General features: G+C 47.1%; 1 protein-coding gene and 1 long non-coding RNA gene across 7 annotated transcripts in view; one reads left to right on the forward strand and one right to left on the reverse strand.

The window, feature by feature from the left end:
• Positions 1–9,947, reverse strand: part of LOC309374236 — a 23,345-nt gene extending 13,398 nt beyond the window's left edge. Inside the window, exons 1-2 of the long non-coding RNA XR_014170434.1 lie at positions 9,869–9,947; positions 98–163 (exon numbers count right to left, since the gene is read on the reverse strand). This is a non-coding gene — a long non-coding RNA (uncharacterized lncRNA). The remainder of the gene's footprint in view (positions 1–97; positions 164–9,868) is intronic.
• The window catches only part of LRATD2 (LRAT domain containing 2), a 20,065-nt gene continuing 15,429 nt past the window's right edge, over positions 9,474–14,109 (forward strand). For 2 of the 6 annotated variants that reach the window (XM_081918997.1, XM_081918999.1), the window contains exon 1: positions 9,474–9,905. The gene's annotated coding sequence lies outside the window, so the exon portion shown is untranslated. The other 4 variants (XM_081919001.1, XM_081918998.1, XM_081919000.1 and 1 more) reach the window with 4 other exon arrangements.

The raw sequence follows: 14,109 nt of genomic DNA on the forward strand, positions 1-14,109 counted from the left end.
CCTTCACACAATTGGCATCATGTCCACTACTGACTTAGGCTGCAGTCCTAACTACACCTCACTGGGAGCATGTCCCATAGAATTTAGTAGGACTTACTTCTGAGTAGACCTAGATAGGAAGACACTGTTGGGCAGCTGTTTCCCTGGCCAGGAGCTCTCAAGTCTGGGTGTTGAATGAAAAAAGATAGAAAATTATTCACTGACCAAATAACTGCACCACAGTGAAAAATGCACTGGGGAGGTGTCTGTAAAACAAACTATTCAGGCTATTAAAGCTTATGAAGGGGAAACCATGTAACATTGAAGTGGTGTTGCTGTGTCACTTCCTTAATTACCCTCTGGCGTTGGGTCAAGTGCTCAGATAGAGCCATGTCCCAGATGTTCCAGTGTCCTCATGGCAACACATTTCCCTGCTCCTGCCTCATGTCATCAGCTGCTGTGGACAGGAGAGCAGGTATTTGTACAAAGTTGTGCTTCACCAGGCTATGGAAAGAGAAGAGCTGCTCTTATTACATTTCTATCTCCACTTTCTTCCACCATAAGAACATAAGAAGGTGAGCCTGGTGGATAAGACCAATGGCCCATCTAGTCCTGTTCTTACAGTGGCCACCAGACGCCTGTGGGAAACCTGAAATCCGGATTAGAGCTCAAGAGCCCTCTCCCCTCTGGTGGCTTCCAGTAACTGGTAGCCATCAATTGCCCTCTCCCTCAAAGATTTGTCTAATTCTCCATTAAAGGCATCCCAAAGGGGGTCCATCATTAACTCTTATGAGAGCATTGTGAAGTACTTTCTTTTTAAAAAATAATTATTATTATAAGTTTTCCAAAAGAAAATAGAACAAATTGTACAACATTTTCCAATTAGCATTCCATAAGTATTCATCTTCCCCTCCACCCTTCCATGGTTTCCTCAAGTTTTCTAATACTGCTACATATTACAGTCGTACCTTGGAAGCCGAACACTTTGGCTCCTGAACAAATCGGCTCCCAAACAATTGAAACCCAGAAGTGAGTGTTTCAGTTTTCGAACAATTTTCGGAAGCCGAACATCTGGCGCGCCTTCTGCGCCTTCTGATTGGCTGCAGGATGCTCCTGTAGCCAATCGGAAGCCAAACTTTGGTTTTTGAATGGTTCCAGGAGTCAAACGGACTTCCAGAACACATTCTGTTCGAAAACCAAGGTACCACTGTATCATAATTCTAAACCAGGCATAGGCAAACTCGGCCCTCCAGATGTTTTGGGACAAATAATAATAATAAATATATTTATATCCTGCCCTCCCCAGCCGAAGCTGGGCTCAGAGTGACTAACAACAGTAAAATAATACAGCATTCTAAAATTAATTCATTATAAAATCCCATCATCCCAAGCTAACAGGACCAGTGGTCAGGGATGATGGGAATTGTAGTCTCAACAGCCTATGCCTGTTCTAAACCTCTCTTCTACCGTGTTCTCAGATATACATTTTTGTGCTGTCCTTACTCCAAACCTGCTTGTGTTTTAACATGTTTACAATACATATTTTTAAATAGTCTGCAAACATATTCCAATCCTCCTTGAAAACTGTCTCATCTTGCGCTCCACCTCTTGCTAATTCAGCTTATCCCATCAGTTTCAATGGACCATCTTTTCTAGTAGGTACTGCCTCATCTCGCCATTTTTGAACATATAATATTCTCGCTGCGGTTGTCACATATAAGAATAAATTCCTTTGGTTTCTTGATACATCTGTCCCAGTTATCCCCAAAAGAAATGCTTCTGGTCTTTTTGGAAGAGTCCTTTTATCTGTCCTAAATCTTCCAAGATTCTGCTTCATTGGATGCTCATCAGATCAAGTGTCCTGAGTGAAGGAGAACAACTATTCTCTAGCCTCTATCTCCATGACTTCATAGATGTATCCAAGTATGCATGAATGTGGTTTCCGGGAATTCTCCCATACAGACAACTGACTGAATGGAGACCTGAATAGCTTCAGGAAGATGGTGGCCCCATGTGCCTTTGTACATGATCGTCAGGTGACTGCCATTTTCAACAGCAGACCTGTGTTGTTCATGCAATGTATCAGGTCACTTTCAGAAAGCAACAGTCTCCATGCTAAGCTCATTGACCGATTGGGGGCTAGCTGCCACTAGGACCCTAAGCAGTGTCAAAGCAATGATTCTTCAACATGAGCTTTGTTGGATTGGTCATGTTGTGCAGAAGCCTGATGATCGTCTTCCAAAGCAACTACTCTATTTTGAACTTAAAAATGGAAAGCGTAATGCTGGTGGTCAACAAAAGAAGACTCTCTCAAGGCAAGTCTTAAAAAAAAGAGTAGTATAAACACTGGGAAACACTGGCCTGAGAACGCTCCAGTTGGAGAACAGCCTTTACCAAAGGTGTCATTGACTTTGAAGACGCCCGAAATCAGGACGAAAGGGAGAAGCATGCTAAGAGGAAGGCACGCTTGGCAAACCCTCACCGTGATCAACGCCTGCCCAGAAACCTATGTCCCTACTGTGCAAGGACGTGTGGATCCAGAACTGGCCTCCACAGTCACCTACAGACTCACTGTTAAAACCGTCAACAGGCTCATCACAGCTATCTGCCTATCACCCATTCCCACCACCCTTCTGAGTAATACCCCTCCCCACCTTCTCACTATATAGAAGGGTCTGGAAACTTCTGTTTCAGTGTATCTGAAGAAGTGTGCATGCACACGAAAGCTCATACCAAGAACTAACTTAGTTGGTCTTTAAGGTGCTACTGGAAGGAATTTTGTTTTGTTTTGACTATGGCAGACCAACACGGCTACCTATTTGTAACTGTTAAAACCGTGTTCATGGAAGACAATCTTACTCTGTAATGTGTGATCGCCAAAGAAGAAGGAAAAAGAGGACCCTAACTTCCAGAACTATCTCTCTTAGGACCATCTCATCTGCTCACGTCCCTTTTCCCATTCATATCAGGTTTGTTAGATTGTAAGTTTGCTGGCTGAGACTGTGTTGGTTCTTTTTTTTAAAAAAAAAATGTTTTATTTAAACAAAGTCTAGTGATACATTTATAAACAGAAAATGGGATAAACTACAGAAACAAATATCTTACCATATAGCTCATTTCAGTAATGCACAAAACAATTCCATCTCTCTGCATACATAATATTCCATTTTACACCTTCTCTTTTCCCAATAGCACCTATCAATTTATCCTACGCTGCCACTTCCGACACAATTCATTAGCCATTCCCAAACAGTTGGTACATTCTGGTCTTTCCATTTTCTTACCCAAACGATTTTTTGCAGCCATTAGTAAGACAGAGACTAAAGATCTCAATCTCTTCTTCATCTCACTTTCAACCAAGTTAAGACAAAATCAACAAAAGAGTAGGTCTTCCTATAATGCCTGCTACATCTGAAATGCACTGGGAAATTGTTCTCCAGCAAGTTGTAGCAAATGGGCATGCCCAACACACAAGGGCAGCACATCCCATTTTGCCACCCGAGGCAGAATTAGATCACAGCAGCAACTCACACAGAGACACAATGGACAACCTCTTTTGAGGGGAAGTGATTCTCCCTGGTTGCTGCATGGGGAGTTATGGCATGATCAGAAATACACACAGCCCAGCATTAGCTAGCCAGATATAACATCTCGGATTCACAAACCAGGTGACCATATTCTGTCCCTTTCTGACCTCAGAAGCAGAACAATACCGAGTGTTGCGGTTTATTATTGTGCTGGCAAAGCAATTGGCCTTTATTACATACTGGAATCAAATAAGAGGTGCTGTTTTTGTACTGCTTTCTTCATTTATTTTATGTGGGAGAATGGCGACCATGGCTTGGTGGAGAAATTTATTTTTATTTAAAAAGCACACTTACTATAAATTATAAAACAGATATTAAAACTAATTTCCAGTTAATGCTCGACTCTAGCCATCAGAAACTTAGCCCTAACCGAAAGATCTTGCAAAATCATCATTTTTGTTGTTGTTGTCATTGTTTTATTAACGTTTTATTGCAAACAAATATTTTCCTCTTCCCCATTTCCAGCCTTTCCCAAGCTATCCCCTACGTGGACATCCCACACAATTTTGAAAATGTCCAGTGATGGACGGATATCTAGTGCTACCATGCCCTCTCCTCATTCTCAAGCCCACTACACCTGCTTCCTAGCTGATCCCACCTCCCCACCTTAACCTAACCCCTTTTGCACTCTGTATATGAACTCCTGACCAAAACGCTGACAAGGAGAAAATACAGTGGTACCTCGGGTTAAGTACTTAATTCGTTCCGGAGGTCCGTTCTTAACCTGAAACTGTTCTTAACCTGAAGCATCACTTTAGCTAATGGGGCCTCCCGCTGCCGCCGTGCTGTCAGAGCACGATTTCTGTTCTCATCCTGAAGCAAAGTTCTTAACCTGAAGCACTATTTCTGGGTTAGCGGAGTCTGTAACCTGAAGCGTATGTAACCTGAAGCGTATGTAACCTGAGGTACCACTGTATAAAGAATGGGGAAAATTCTTTATACGGCAAAAGGAGAGGGAGGGAGAGGTGGCAAAAGGAGAGGGAGGGAGAGGTGGCAACTCTAACCAGAGCACGTTGGACAGTGGAACGGACTCAGAAAGTGATGAATTCTCCTTCACTGGAGGTTTTTAACCAGAGGCTGGATGACCACATGTCAGGGGCATGTTAGCTGTGCTTCTAGCATTTCAGGGGGTTGGACTAGATGATCCTTGGGGTCCCTTCCAACTCTACAATTCTCTGATTCTCTGTCTACAGAAACCCTACAACTCACGGTAGCATCAGCTTACCACCTCTACGCAAAAGAACCCACATAGTGTAGTTAGAAATCTGACAAGCATGTATCATGTTGTCATTTAGGCAAGGACTGGATACATTTTTAATGCTTCAGAAGGCTTTCCCTGAAGTCTGCCCCAGTCATTTCATGGAATAATAATTGCACACTTGTTTTTAATTGCACCAAGTTTGTAATATTTCGTTTGTTGTTGTTTTTTATCTTATTCTGTTGTGTGCCACTTTGGTTACTTTGCGTTGTGATGCGGAGTATACATCTGCAAATAAATAAATGCATGATAAATAAATTTTGTTGTTGTTTAGTCGTTTAGTCGTGTCCTACTCTTCATGACCCCATGGACCAGAGCACGCCAGCCACTCCTGTCTTCCATGATAAATGAATAGCAGATCACATTTCAAATATGCCATCTGTTAAGACTTAAAATGGTGAAAGGCTGAACAAATGCCCAAGAAATGGTTTGCCTATGATAGGTCAAAAAGGTAAAGGACCCCTGGATGGTTAAGTCCAGTCTAAGGCGACTATGGGGTTGCAGCACTCATCTCGCTTTCAGGCCGAAGGAGCCGGCGTTTGTCCACAGACAGCTTTCCGGGTCATGTGGCCAGCAGGACTAAACCACTTCTGGAGCAACAAGGCACCGTGACGGAAACCAGAGCGCACGGAAATGCCATTTACCATCCCACCACAGCGGTACCTATCTATCTACTTGCACTGGTGTGCTTTCGAACTGCTAGGTTGGCAGGAGCTGGAACAGAGCAATGGGAGCTCACCATGTCGAGTGGATTCGAACCGCTGATCTCCAACTGATCAGCAAGTGCCACCCGCTCCCCCTATGCCTATGATAGTAACATAGAAAGCTGCCTTACATGGTGTCTGACCCAAGGCTTTTTTTCAGCTGTTCCGGCACCTCTCAGGTGAGTGCCATTGCCATTCTAAGACAACGAGGGAGGTGTTAATTGAGAGTTCCGGCACCTAGAAAAATACCACTGTCTGACCATTACTCCATTGTGCCCGGTATTGTCTATGCCAGGGGTCAGCAAGCTTTTTCAGCAGGGGGCCAGTCCACTGTCCCTCACACCTGGTGGGGGGCTGGACTATATTTTTTTTAAAAAAATGAACAAATCCCTATGCCCCACAAATAACCCAGAGATGCATTTTAAATAAAAGCACACATTCTACTCATGTGAAAACACCAAGCAGCCCCCCCAAAATAACCCAGAGATGCATTTTAAATAAAAGGACACATTCTACTCATGTATAAAAACATGCTGATTCCTGTATCATCCGCGGGCTGGATTTAGAGGGCGATTGGGCCGGATCCGGCCCCTGGGCCTTAGTTTGCCTACCCATGGTCTATAAAGGTAAAGATAAAGGTACCCCTGACCATTAGGTCCAGTTGTGACCGACTCTGGGGTTGCGGTGCTCATCTCACTTTATTGGCCAAGAGAGCTTCCGGGTCATGTGGCCAGCATGACTAAGCCGCTTCTGGCAAACCAGAGCAGCGCACGGAAACGCCGTTTACCTTCCCGCTGGAGCGGTACCTATTTATCTACTTGCACTTTGATGTGGTTTTGAACTGCTAGGTTGGCAGGAGCTGGGACCGAGCAACTGTAGCTCACCCCATCACAGGGATTCAAACCGCTGACCTTCTGATTGGCAAGTCCTAGGCTCTGTAGTTTAACCCACAGTGCCACCCATGTCCCATGCCAACTGGCAAAGTCTTTCCAGGATTCCAGACTCGGTACATTCACAGCCCTAACTGGAGATGGGAGGAAATGGCACTGGGACATTCTGCATGCCAAGCAGATGTTCTGGCACTGAGCTATAGCCCTCCCCCTGGTGTCCAGTGCCAATTCCAGAGCCACAGTTTCAGGTGTACCCTGTTAGTGTTTAAGATTACCTATGGGCACGTGCAGCTTGCCTTTCCTTCATCACCAAGCAAGGAAATACTTTGTATCCCTGCTTGTCTGGAAGTACAAAGCTTCCAAGGCAGATGGCAGAGCTCCCTTATAGGCCTGAACGCCGGCATCTCTCTTTTTTAGAAATTAAGCATTTGCCCACACACCACTTGACAGCAGACAACGCAGTCCAAAAAATATATATGCCTGGAACATTTATAGCTTATGCAGAAGTTCTCAAGCCGCGGCCCGTTCGCTCCATTCCAGTGGTCCATGGAAAGCTTGCAGAACTGTGAAAGAATCACAGAATCATGGAGTTGGAAGGGCCACCCAAGGATCATCTAGTCCAACCCCCTGCAATGCAGGAATCTCAGTTAAAGCATCCATGGCAGATGGCCATCCAATCTCTTCTTAAAACCCACCAAGGATGGAGAGTCCACAACCTCTTATGGGGGGACTGTTCCACTGTCGAACAGCTCTTACCATCAGAAAGTTCTTCCTGGGACTCAGCTAGAGTGGTGAAGAAAAAGCAATTTATATGCATTGTATGTATGCGTTGTATGGACGCGGGTGGCACTGTGGGTTAAACCACAGAGCCTAGGACTTGCCGATCAGAAGGTCGGCAGTTCGAATCCCCGCAACGGGGTGAGCTCCCGTTGCTCAGTCCCAGCTCCTGCCAACCTAGCAGTTCAAAAGCACGTCAAAGTGCAAGTAGATAAATAGGTACCACTCCGACGGGAAGGTAAACGGTGTTTCCGTGCGCTGCTCTGGTTCGTCAGAAGCAGCTTAGTCATGCTGGCCACATGACTCGGAAGCTGTACGCCGGCTCCCTCGGCCAATAAAGCGAGATGAGCGCCGCAACCCCAGAGTCGGCAACAACTGGAGCTAATGGTCAGGGGTCCCTTTACCTTTACCTATGTGCCACCAGAGGGCGATGTGGACTCCTGGTTTTTCTCTACCTGTTTTCCCTGTTTCAATTTACAACGCTTTAAACTGAAACACTTCTTTGACCCAGCCCTGGTGTTTAGTCGGAATCTCCTTTCTTGTGATTTGGCCCTGCTGCTATTTTTTGTGTGTGTGAAGATGGAGAACCAGGTTGTTTTCACCAGGGATGGATTATATCCAACTGGCTAGCAATGCCGCCCTGAACACAGGCCAGCAATTTTCATTATTATTATTATTTATTAAATTTATACTTCCCTTCATCCAAGGATGACAGGATTGTTTACAATATAAAAAGATAAAAATACATTCCATAGTAACCAAAAAACACACGAATAACACAATGATTTAAAGGCTATAGATTGCTTAATTAGCCAAAGACCTGGGAGAAGAGGGATGTTTTTTGCCTGGCATATCAAAATATGCAAGGAAGGCACCAGGAGAGCCTGCCAGGGGAGACAAGCAGGGCGCCATCACAGAAAAGGCCATGTTGCCATCCTCAATCAATCAATCTCCAGTCAATATAACTATCCTTCCACCCCCAACCTTATGTTATAAAGGAGGCCTTCCCAGGACACTGGCCTAAGGCCTGTGAATATCACTCATAATACAGCACCGGTTTCAATGCCAAAGGAAAAGCAAGACCCCCAGCAATTGTCAAGTGGTCTGCACACACAAAAAGTTTGAGAACTGCTAGCTTAAAATTATGCTTCCTGCGCCACTTACACCAATCACAGGAAACAGGGGTCAGTTCACTGGCCCCAATATCATTGACTCTGACTGGCAGCAGCTCTCCAGGGTCTTGGGCAGATGTCTCCCCCCCCTCCCCAATTCCAAGCATGTGCTCCACCACTGAGCTATGGCCTGCTCATAGCTGCGAGTGTTGTCGTTTAAACCTAGCTCGGGCTCCTCCTGTGCCTTAAAAAAACAGCTTGGTGCTTATGAATCACATACTTTTTACGGTATGGAGATATAAACATCATGGCCTGCTAAATTTGGAGCATCGAATCGATGTTTTACATCGGCTGATTGGGGTGGGTGGGGAGAAGGCAATTAGCATCGCCACTTGATTGGGGCGGGGGGAAATCCAGCCTAGGCTGGGCGCGTGGCTTTTAACAGCAGCCTTATTTTACAGACGAAGAGCCGGCGAAGCTTTTAAGGAAGCTTTTAAGGAGAAAAAAGTCATTGGAGGAGGAGAGGATTCATCGACGGCTACTAGCCACGATGGCTTTGCCCTGCCTCCACAGCTTGAAGCAGCGATGTTTCTGGATAGCAGTTGCTGAAATCCACAGGAGGGGAGTGCTGCTGCGCTCGAATCCTGCCTACTGGTTTTCCCACGGACACCTGGGAAAACAGGGTGCTTATCTAAATGGGCCATCCTGCATAATCAATCACAAGACTCGGAGCACACATACCATTGAAATGGCGATGCCCATCAACTTTGGGGAAACCTGGTCCCCTCAAATATTTTAATGGGGGGACCGCAGGGACCTCAGCCCCTAGGAGTTAACTCCTATGCAATGGCCTGATCCAGCTTCTCATGTGCTTACGAAGCAGCCTGCTTCCACCCTCCGCTCAATTCCCCGTTAAAGGCGCAGGCGGCGCGGCTGGGCTTTTGTTTTTTTAAAGTTGGCAACCTCCGCACCAACTCGGTACTTTCCGATTCTGACTGCATACGGCTCGGGGTTTGTTTTTTCTTTGAGCAGCACCTCCCCGCGAAAAAAATAAAAACAGCGCACAGAGATACGCACACCAACGGCTGCTTTAACTCCTCCTCCTCTCCCCCCCCCCCGCCGATCTTTGCCCGCCCCCAAACCAAAGCTCCCTCCACTGGCTGTGATCGGCGCTGCGCGCACCGAGCAGGGCGCACGGAGTAGGAAGCGCCAGCAAAGACGCGCGACTTTGGTGGGTTTAGGAAACAAAAAGCGGGCGGGCGAGAAAGCGCGCACCCGCCTCCCTCCCGGGAGAGCCGTGCCTTTAAATGCTGGGGGCTGAGCGCTCGCCGGGGACTCCAGCGCCCGCCTCGCTCTCTCCAGCCACCCGCTCCGGCTCCCGCTTGTTGCTCAGGCCGGCTGGCGAGGCGGGCGCGCGGCGCGCAGCCGGAGCGCACAGCGCGGCGACCATGAGCCACCTGCGGCCGGGCTGAGCTGGAGGGGGGAAGCCACAACTCTCTGTTGGCTGTTGCTCCCCCCCAAGGGGGGGACGAATAAAATCCCTCCAGCCTCCAGGACTAACCGGCTCCCCAGGAGCCTCGCAGCAGCGCCGTCGCTTGGTAAGTTTCCAGCGCCGTCGCCACCAGCAGCAGCCGCTCTCCGGACGGAGGAGGAGGAATAGGAGGAGCGGGGGAAGGTATGGGGAGTGGATCAGGTGACGGGAGCCAGGCACATCTGGGCTGATCTCCGGCTTGTTTGTGCAGAGAAGGCGGTGGGAGAGGTGAGTGGCTCTCTCGGGCTGCTGCGGGCTGCTCGCGTCTCTCTCGGGCTGTAGCTGGGCAACCCGGTGGTGGCCGCCGGCGGCACCCCGCCCCTCCTTTCTCTCCCCTCCCCCACCCCATCCCACCCCCCAAAAAACTTTGATCGCTGGAGGAAGAATGTGATGGAGGAGCGCGAGGGGGGAGTGCAGCTCGCGGAGAAAAAGATCCCGCTGGGAAAACTCACCCGCGATTCGATAAATAAACGAAGGTGGCCGGCAACTGGGCTGGGCTTTCAGCGTGTTCTCCAGCAAACACGCCCTTTAAGACCAACAGCCTCGTAGGCAAAGTTAGCCCAGACGTGGAGTGGCATTTTAAGGCTTTGATTATCCTTCGGGTGCTTTCCAAATCAATTCGGGAAGAGGCGCTTCGGTAACGCTGTAAGAGTCCCGTTTGCATTTATATATATATATATATATATATATATATATATATATATATATATATATATATGCAGGTTTTGGTGTCCTCGGGTGTCTTCCCGTGTAAAAGTTGGGGTGTCTAGGCGACGTTTCGACGAGGTCTCACTCGTCATCTTCAGGCTGGTGCTTTCGGCTTCGAAAGCACCAGCCTGAAGATGACGAGTGAGACCTCGTCGAAACGTCGCCTAGACACCCCAACTTTTACACGGGAAGACACCCGAGGACACCAAAACCTGCATTCCTGTACCCGTGAAAATCTACGAAAGCATATATATATATATATATATGCAGGTTTTGGTGTCCTCGGGTGTCTTCCCGTGTAAAAGTTGGGGTGTCTAGGCGACGTTTCGACGAGGTCTCACTCGTCATCTTCAGGCTGGTGCTTTCGGCTTCTTGTTACTGGAACAGAGCAGGATCTCAGTGTTTGAGTTCCTATAAATACTGTTGAGGGGGTGTGGTGTATAGCCTCCAATGTTCTGGGCAGAGAGGAAGTTCCCAGGCTAGTGTGCCTTTTCTTCTTTTGTTGCTTAATTACTTGAGGGATATCCTGAGTGATTTCTTGAGTGATATCCTGAGTACCACTTAGGTGGGTCATTAGGTGTGGATTAGTTGCTAAAGTCTTTGTGTCTTGACCTCTTGAACTTTGTGAAGAGTTTTTCTGAGAAGATGGCTGTACTGCACTTAGTTGTGCTCTGGCTTGGCTTCGTGTATAGGGGCGAGCTGTGGTTTTGTGGCTTGTGTCAGCCAGATCTGTGTAGGGATTGCAGGGGGGTGCAGCATCCGGAGGTGCCTCCATGGTTTGGCTACTGGATGGTGTCTGTAATTTATCTGTGGAGAGGGTCTGGGTTTGGGTCTGTCAGTTTAAACTGACACCAGATCCAGAGGCACACAGAACGCCATCACCAATCAACCACACCAGACCCAAACCCAGACCCTCTCCACAGATAAATTACAGACACCATCCAGTAGCCAAACCATGGAGGCACCTCCGGATGCTGCACCCCCCTGCAATCCCTACACAGATCTGGCTGACACAAGCCACAAAACCACAGCTCGCCCCTATACACGAAGCCAAGCCAGAGCACAACTAAGTGCAGTACAGCCATCTTCTCAGAAAAACTCTTCACAAAGTTCAAGAGGTCAAGACACAAAGACTTTAGCAACTAATCCACACCTAATGACCCACCTAAGTGGTACTCAGGATATCACTCAAGAAATCACTCAGGATATCCCTCAAGTAATTAAGGAACAAAAGAAGAAAAGGCACACTAGCCTGGGAACTTCCTCTCTGCCCAGAACATTGGAGGCTATACACCACACCCCCTCAACAGTATTTATAGGAACTCAAACACTGAGATCCTGCTCTGTTCCAGTAACAAGAAGCCGAAAGCACCAGCCTGAAGATGACGAGTGAGACCTCGTCGAAACGTCGCCTAGACACCCCAACTTTTACACGGGAAGACACCCGAGGACACCAAAACCTGCATTCCTGTACCCGTGAAAATCTACGAAAGCATATATATATATATATATATATATATATATATATATATATATACACACACACACACACACACACACACGCTGATAGGAGAATGTGTGTCTTGCCCCTTAAGAGCCCTAAATGTTTGGAATGAAGTCTTACTGAATGAAATTGGACTTCACTCTCTCAATAAGAGTGTACGCTGGTGGCCCTTGACAAGGGGCTGTTCCAACGTCAGCCTCTCCTTGGCAATATGGAGAGAATGGCCTACCTTCCTGGGTTGTCCAATGAACTGATTAGCTTATGATGGTCCATTCCAGTAGTACCTAATTAGCTAAGTCCCGTGGACCCCGTTTTTCAAAAGCCAAGCCATGGACCCCCTACTTTTGAATTTATATATATATATTTCTTGGGTAGTTTTGTTATGTGAATAGTACCACAGTCCCTCCTGGGTGGGTTATGCGAACTCCCAGTTGGGAACCACTGGTGTATGGGAAGTGCTTTGGAGACTCGGGAAGAAATGCAGAATTTTAATCCTGGCATTTAATTGCCATTTCTACTGCTGCTTATTTTTTCATGCCCTTATCTGCTCTTCAGAGACATAGGAAGCTGCCTGGGATGGTTTGGTCATCTAGGTCGGTATCATTTACAGCGACTGGCAGGGGACATTGCCACCTTTCCTGTAGATACCAGGGACTGATCATGAGACCTGAGGTTCTTTTCCACTGAGCAGTTGCCCTTCTGTCTAGCCACTGTCAGAAGTGGGGTGATGAAGCAGGCTGATGGGCCTCTGCCTGATCCTGTGGCATCCTTCTGATGCTCTTAGAAAGGGCATAAGTGATGGAATGGGCCACCCCTGTGAATTTTGAGAATCCCCCAGGATCAAACGCCCAGCAAGAGCAGTGTTTTCATCTTGGGTCCCTTCATCTCTGCTTGGCCTTCTCGCAGGAGTCGGCCGATGGAATGATGCAGACATCGAACTCTGTGCAGCAAGAGTCAAAGTGAGATTTTGCTCGCAAGTTAAAAGTGTGCCTGGGGCTGGAGCCTGAAACTTACCCTACCTTGCCTCTGACCGTGTGGAGAGCTGATCATCGTCTCTAAGCTCTAGCCTTGCTATGTTCTATGGTCCCCCTGGGTTTCTGAGGCCTTGCCAGAGCATGGTATTGATCAGTCTAAGAAATAAGCCAGGCACATTTTGTACCTGGCTTCTATTGGTCACTTGTGACCAGGTGAAGATGCCTGGGTACCAGGATGGCACCTGACATCTCTACCATCTGGAGGTGCATGTCTGGGGATCCTTGGGTCTTGATTGTTTTCACACACGAGCAACACATCTTGTAGAATCCAATCAGTTCTATTTTATCTCCGCAATCGGAATGAAGTTCAAGAACCAAAATGCTTTTTTCTGTTCAGGAGCAGTGAACAACATTCCAGTTAACTGCTGTCTTCACTTATCCCACCCAACTGCCCTGCACACACTTGTGAAGGATATTCTTATGTTATGAATGGTCCATGTCACCATGAAGAAAAAGAGGCCGGAATAGGCTAATATATATGTGGACTGTCCTTGGATCAAGTGACTTTTCTTCTTGAAGTTCAAGGTTGTCATCTGAACTAGCCAGATATTTAATTGAGAATCAATCACAGCCAGTCCTTCATTTGAAAAATTAGAGCAGTCTTTCCCCAAAATGCCAACTAAGCCTTTGGTGACTGCAACCCTGGTTTAAGGAGCCATTTGGTGCCTAGCTATCTGACTTTCTAACACTGGCTATTGATGCTTGCCACAGCCCCCCCCCCCAAAGAACAACCTACTTCCTTCATCAGAGCCACCACAGAGTAAATGTTGGTGTGACTGCACGGCTAGCTTTGTAATGCAGTAGAACCTTTTTGCTTTGTGGAACTGCTCCAGAGCTTACATCTGGTGGTGCTGTGGGAAGTAGGAACAGAAGGTTGTTTTGTTTTGGCGACGCTGTTGTTGTGGGTTTTGCTTTGACTCCCAGGTTCTTTAAATAAAATGCTCAGGTTTATGGCTAGCAGCCCTTGTCCTTTCTGGTTCCTCTCCTTGCTCTGATAGATTCTTCCCTCCTCTTTAGATGTAGGT

The sequence above is a fragment of the Podarcis melisellensis genome, assembly GCF_964234715.1.
Source record: "Podarcis melisellensis genome assembly, chromosome: 7".
NCBI classification, from domain to species: Eukaryota; Metazoa; Chordata; class Lepidosauria; order Squamata; family Lacertidae; genus Podarcis; species Podarcis melisellensis.